The sequence below is a fragment of the Ischnura elegans genome, chromosome 4 (genome assembly GCF_921293095.1).
Source record: "Ischnura elegans chromosome 4, ioIscEleg1.1, whole genome shotgun sequence".
Lineage (NCBI taxonomy): Eukaryota > Metazoa > Arthropoda > Insecta > Odonata > Coenagrionidae > Ischnura > Ischnura elegans.
This window is the reverse complement of record NC_060249.1, coordinates 53,907,020-53,913,667: the sequence shown is the minus strand read 5'-3', so window position 1 is coordinate 53,913,667 and position 6,648 is coordinate 53,907,020. Positions and strand designations below refer to the sequence as shown.

The 6,648-nt window shown below is 39.2% G+C and overlaps 1 long non-coding RNA gene across 3 annotated transcripts; it reads left to right on the top strand.

Moving 5' to 3' along the window:
• Nucleotides 1-1,435: 1,435 nt before the first annotated feature.
• On the top strand, nt 1,436-5,592 carry LOC124157495. Of its 3 annotated transcripts, XR_006864607.1 has the most exons (6): nt 1,436-1,529; nt 1,830-1,893; nt 2,828-3,028; nt 3,115-3,544; nt 3,795-3,991; nt 4,131-5,592. It is a non-coding gene; the product is annotated as an uncharacterized LOC124157495 (long non-coding RNA). The 3 variants fall into 3 exon arrangements; XR_006864608.1 differs by having other exon boundaries at nt 1,436-1,893; XR_006864606.1 differs by lacking the exons at nt 1,436-1,529; nt 1,830-1,893 and adding an exon at nt 2,382-2,558.
• Nucleotides 5,593-6,648: the final 1,056 nt, after the last annotated feature.

Here is a 6,648-nt window from a genome sequence, read left to right as displayed (position 1 = left end):
TATCTTAAAATTCCGCAGTTAACTAATCTCGCACCTACCGCTTATCCTGGTGGGTATTCCATACCCCCACATACCCTGGTATTAGTTGCACCTTAACCCCCACAGCCTTAATTCCGTGCTGCGCCCCTGATATCAATTGAATATATCTCTCTGTTAAACGAATATTTATTCAAGGCAATGAACGAAGCAACAACACAATGATCAGTCTAAAAAACAAAATTTCATCAATATACTCTTTCCGGAAAATTTTCCGGTTTTAGGTTCGACAAGGCCGATTTCGATGAACCACTTTTTCTCCGTGCATTACCTATTAAGGCCGTTTTACATGGGGCAGTCTAGGCTGCCAGTTGAACAAATATTTTTTTTGCCTATCCTTGTATACCCGAGGGTCATCGAAATCCGATTGACGATTTTGAAATTTAAAAAAAATGTTTTTTGGGACAGCCTTACGGGGCACGTCATTGCGCAATCTCACGGGTACACGAAGGCGCAGTCAAAATTGCGTAATGTAAAGCGGTTAACTCCTAGAAGGTATGCCAGAATGCATGGATGCGAGATGGCAAAATAGCCCCTGCTCTAAATCCGAGCTCGCAATTTCAAAACTTTTCAGCGCCAACTGCCCCGTGCCCCGTGTAAAACGGCCTTTACGCGACGCCGCTGACTTCTCAAGCTAATGCACTTTTCCAAACGGAAAAAAATAACCATAAGGTAACTATTTTCGGACCGATGTCACTCAAAAATTAACTTTTTTTTTTAACGATAACATGTTACGTCACGGTGTCACTACCCTTGCTCAAAATCAAGTTTCTAATTGATGCACATCAGAACTTCACGATAAAACCCCAGCCAGCACACTCTCCGACGTTTATGTAAACGTCCAAGACAACGAAGCGGCAACAGTTTATCCTTTGACGTTGCGCCGTGGATGATATCAACATGACGGCAACGCGTTGCCGTGAAGTTGCTCAGTTTGGACGGCTGCTTCATGTCTCATTTTATGTGAATGCATTCGCTCTAATTAACGATCTGCTAGAAATAAAAGGTTTCACGACTTACGCGATTAACTTTGCATAATGTGTTTTATGGGATAAGTGGTATTTATTCGACGATTTTGTGGATTTATTAATTAATATGTCTCCAAGTCACTCGGTGGCGATGGAAAAAGATTGAGATAATATAATAAGCGTCTCTCAAGGTTGACGATTCTCTGGATATTTATTATCGGCGAAGTGAAATAAATAAAATACCATTGATAATTAGAGGCTGTACCATTACGATTTCCTCCTCCGCATGAAATTTTACGCTCGATCATATCGTCTGCTCACGACAGCGAGGCCATGCGAAACCATCGTGCGCGCAATGCGAAATGCACTTTGGGAAGAACAAGAACCCGTTATCCGCCGTTGCCGGTAGCCATAGTAACTTTGGTATATAACTTTGTTGATATGTGAATTCATGCTTTGTGTTCGTCGTGATGCTTTTCTCCTTTTTGAATGGTCGAGGGACGGTTTTCGTTCACCAAACCTTTAGTAAATAGATTTTTTCAAGAATTTTAATTTTACATAAATTGTTCATTTACTTCATCCGTCAAACTTAACGTGGTTTCAGCTTCTCCATTATCTCTTTTCATTTCATTTCACCTTCATATCCGATTATCATGTCCACCCGTCGTACTCTGACCTTATTGTATTCCTAATTTTCACTGACGTGAATTTTCGTTTGTAATTTTCACTAACTTAAGTTTTCGCGAGTGATTTTAACTCTTGTTAAATCGTGTTCTTAGTGAGAAAAAGTGTTCAGTGGTTACAAGTTTTTTTGGCTTTGACTAGGGCAGTGCAAGTTAGAAGCCTCTTCGAGGGTTCAACCACCGTATTCCGCCAGGATTCGTGAAAGGTAAGTCTAGACTCTGTTTACCGTCGTTCATTATGAAATTCATTAACAGTACACTTAAGTTTTCATTACCATTGAGTTAGTTCTGTTGTGTTTCTAAAGTATGGATCGATGTATGTCTGGTGGGTGCTCATACTGCGAGTTTGTGGGTGCACGATGGAACGCTTAAGTTTTTCATTCAATGGAGTGCAACGTTCAGTACTGCACGTTGGTGAGAACTCACCCCCTACCAAACACTCTTGAAATATTGAGTTGAGCAGTAAAATTTAGCATAATCGCAGAGATATTTCCTCAATTACTGGAGTGTGCAATCATTTAATGCATCACTATTAACTAGTCTTCATATACAATAATTAACTTTACTTTCAATGGAATTTTATGATCTCATGTTTGTAAGTAACTGAAGATTGAACGCCTCATAGTCATGATTTTTTTTCCTCTTTTTTTCGGGATGCCTTGGCAAGTGTTAATATTTCTTCCACATAAATAAATTTACTGGCCTCACAGTGCAGGCTTTTGCATAGTCATGGGTAAAATTGGATGGAGATAAGATTATTGAATATTACCCTAGGCTTTAACTGGTCTTCAGTGTCACAGGTCATAAAATGGCTCTCGACTCAGTGAGGAATGGGGTATCTTGGGCGTGAAGTTCTGCATGCCTCCATTTGGTGAGTTTGCAACAATATTTGTGAGCATTTGTTTTGATTAAAGGGAGGGTTAACATCTTTGACTTGCAAGGGCAGGGTGCCTTTTAAATGTATTCAAAGGGGTTGTTTCATGGTGTGTGTGTGTGTGTGAGAGCACTGACTTGGTTGTACATGTTAAACTAGTTCTCTAAGCCAAGTATTAAATATTTTTATTTTAGTTAATTTTGACATTGACTTCATGCTTTGAAACGTGTGGCTAATGGTGGCATTTTATAATAATCATCTTCCAGAGACTGTAGTGGCAGCTGTCGCTATTGAACAGAGATGGCTACTTGTGAAGACGGAGAACAGACATGGAGGCATTTTAGTCACTGAAATCAAAAAATACTGGGAAAGGAAAAGGACAAAAAAGAATTGAAAGTATCCTGATGTACGTAATTCTTCATCTATGGAGACTGATGATGACAGAATACTGAAACCACCATCACCTGGTAAATGTTTGCATATAAGAATTTGCTTTTTTGAGTGCTTTATCATGTGCAAATGTAAGTGTAAAGCTTATCTATTCTGTTTTCAGTTGCATGAGTGCCTCCTAAGAAGGAAAGGTTGCACTTAAAGATTCCTCAAACAATGTTGGAGTGAAGGAGCCTTAAACTTTTCTATAGAATTGGAGTGTTATTTCTGAAGAATCAGTGAAGTCCAATTGTTAGCACTTGGTGCACCCAATGAGGTCAGAGGTATCGGGGAAGATTTCTCAGGATTTGCACCAGGTAAGGTCCTCCATTTCTCCTTCCAATGTTTCCGCAAGCAACTCACCAATCGTCTCCAGGGATTCTGGAATCCAAGGTTGGATTCCTAAATCGTTTGGTTCTTGAATCCCTGAAGACGATGGGTAAGTTGCTTGTCGAAGCGTTTGAATGAGATCTGGAGGACCTTATCCAGTGCAAATCGTGAGAAATCTTCACTGCTATTGTTTGCTGGGAAAGAACCTGAAAGAGGAGTATTTGGTTGGTATTTCATTTACATTGTCAACTGTTTGACTTCATAGCCTCCTAAGTGTTAATATGCTCATGGTACTTTGTATAGATTATCACTTTGAGTCTTAAACTTAAGTTATGGTACCATCATCACCTCCTTGTTGATATTTAATTTTATGATAACTCTGGGATGTACTTAGAAATTAAAAATGCTGTGCCACTATGTTCAATGGTTCTCAGCAATTACCATAGATAATTATCTGGTCATCTCATTTTTCAGATTTTATTTCATGAAGGAAAGATCTTCGAACATCATGTTTAAGAGCAGTCAGAACAATCAAATGAGGACTGGGCTTAACAAAAGTCAAAAACAAGTGTTCTACCCTAACATAGAATGAGTTAGCTGTGTCTTTCTGTTTGAAGGGACACTCAGAAAACAAGAAGTGCATTTTAGCTCCATTATAAATGTCTCATTTGGTAAGTATTTTTTAATCATTGGTGCTTTCGATTTACTCTTCCCTTATCTTGGAATACAGTTGAATGAAAAGAGCTTTTCAGCATATGTTCATATTTCATATTCAGCATAATATCTAATCCAATTATGATTACCTTGCAGGGAGTGTAAAAGCCAAAATAAGCCTGATTTGATACTATCAGTGTGAAAAGAAGCATCAGGGAATGATCCCAGGCCTCAAAATACAGAGCAGAGAAAGGGAATAAGAAACGAGAAAGTGTTCTGAAAGGCAACTCAAAGGGGATCTCGAAGAAACATGATTCTTTCAATTTGCCTATCTCAGAACCTGTCAGTGTGGAAAGGCAGTTTTGTTTGTAGTCTCATAACATGATTGTGGGATAAGGTGAGGTCAGCGACTGATCACTGTTACGACAGACACAGCTATGTCATTAATGCTCCTTGATTTTTTCCTGACAAGGGAGAAGGAATGTTTCTTCACCTTCTTAAATGCCCTATTTTTTATGATTTTTCAAAATGCCAAATGCTGCTAGGAATAGGTCCAAGTTTGGTTGAATAGCCTTTCGTATAGCTGAAATAAATTAATTTTACTTCATTTCTTTCCTGTGAACCTAGCTCAAATGCTATAGAATGCCCTACCCTTAAACAGCTCCATGGAGTGGTGAAGCTTACGTCTTATTCCATATATGGAGGCATAAAATGCTGCAGGAACGCTAGGGTGTGTTAGCTTGTGGTGATCAGCTTCCTTATTGTCATAGAACACAGCAATTTAATAATAGGGCATCATGCTTGCTATGGCAGTGAACAACTGAATGTGTACATTGTATGAAGAAAACTTCTTTAAAAATAACATTTCCTAATTACCACATGCTAATGTTCCCTGTCACCACAACCTTGAATGTGTATGTCCTTGTATGAAATGGCTGTGTTCCATGGTAATTAAGTAGTTGACCACTAAAATGAGAGGCCACATTAAATAGTGCACACTGGTGTTGCTATTGCATTTCATGCCTCCGTGTTCGGAATAAGACTTCAATATGTTATGTCAAATAAAACTTTACAAAACAATCCCCTGCCTGTTAGGATCTGCTGCAACAGAAAATTTGAAAGTAAATTAAATCTAGACTCCAAAAAATTGAATGCAAGTTTCTGTTAAGACCTCAACCCTTACTATGTAATTAATGATGTAAAACTATAATTTGTTTATTCTCCTATTTTGATATTGGAGTCATGTGTGAGATTGATATTTTTCGTACTGTTCCTCGTGGGGGATCTATTGTGCTTGAGGCTTTAACATAAATATTGCTGTAATTCTATAATTTCCACTTGAAAATGATCATGCTATCTTTTGGTTAGCATTATATTTTGTTTTGTATTGATGGAGACCTATTTCTTTCCATTTTCGGTTATGAACTACCCTGTAGCTCATTGTTTTTTCCAACTGTCATTTCCCCAGGTGGGGCTGCTCTGATTACAAAATCAGTTGCTCTGTGGTGTGTTAGGTGCTTTTGATATCATTGCTGTTGTGACCTCTTAATACCGTTTGCTTGAATATCTAATGGATTTTAATGTTTGCAGCGAAAATAAAAGTTTATTTTCAAAATTCTGTCAATGATTGATTTCTCTATTAAACCCAGACCTTTCAATTATTATTTGAATTTATTGGAATACCCCGCCATGGTAGCAGTATCAACGTGGTATCAAAAAATCCCGCTAGATGGCGCCACAGTCGCGATGCTGCGCAGTTAGTTCTCGAAAGTGCCGGTAGGTGTCCCTTGTGTCTGTGACGTCACCGAAAAGAAACTGTTGCTTTATCGTTGGCGACATTTAACGGCATTTTTGCCCCTTCGTTGCTGCCTCGTTGCCGTCATGTTTATAGCAACGTATTCAGCCGTTTCTTTATCGTTGATGGAAAGTTGCCGTAATTTAAGGGGCAACGTCCTGTTCTGTGCTGGCTGGGACTACAATTGCTACTGCGTCGAAAAAAGTATTCACGACCCTCCGCCATTTACATCCCTGCGAGGTACAAGTTCAAGTACAAGAGATAGAAGTTTACCGACCCCAATTCTATAAAAACATAGCTCATATGGTAAGAAGAAAGTCCGGTTACAGATCGTTAACACCTACTCGCTTCCGTACATATTCCAGTTTTCTGAAGGAAATCAACTCACACGAACCTCCTAGAGACACCGTACCTATAACCGGGCATATTCCCACCATAAAAACTAGTGAATACCGTTATTTCAGGTAATGTGACTGTTCGCCTAAATGACCTTCCGTACTCGCAAAATCGTTTCTAAACTAGGTTACGCATTAAATATCAATGTCATTTTTCAAAACCAAACTTTTGAGTGATAGGCTATATTCACGATAAAACTATAATTTCAAAGCACTGCATATGAAAAGTGACTTTGCACGCAGTCACGCGCACGGTTCACCCAATGGAGCATCCCAGATATATACCCCAGTGATGAAAGTCGCCGCGAAAAAATCATTTGGCTTGCCTTAATTCCCAGCTGCCCCCCTGCTCCCAATCGCCAGTCAGGTATGCTACCGTTACACCACAAAGTCATATTTTTCCAAGGCGGGAGATCCGAGTTAGAATCCCGGCTAGGCCCGGAATGATTTTTTTATGATGAATTTCACCATGGGTGAACACAAT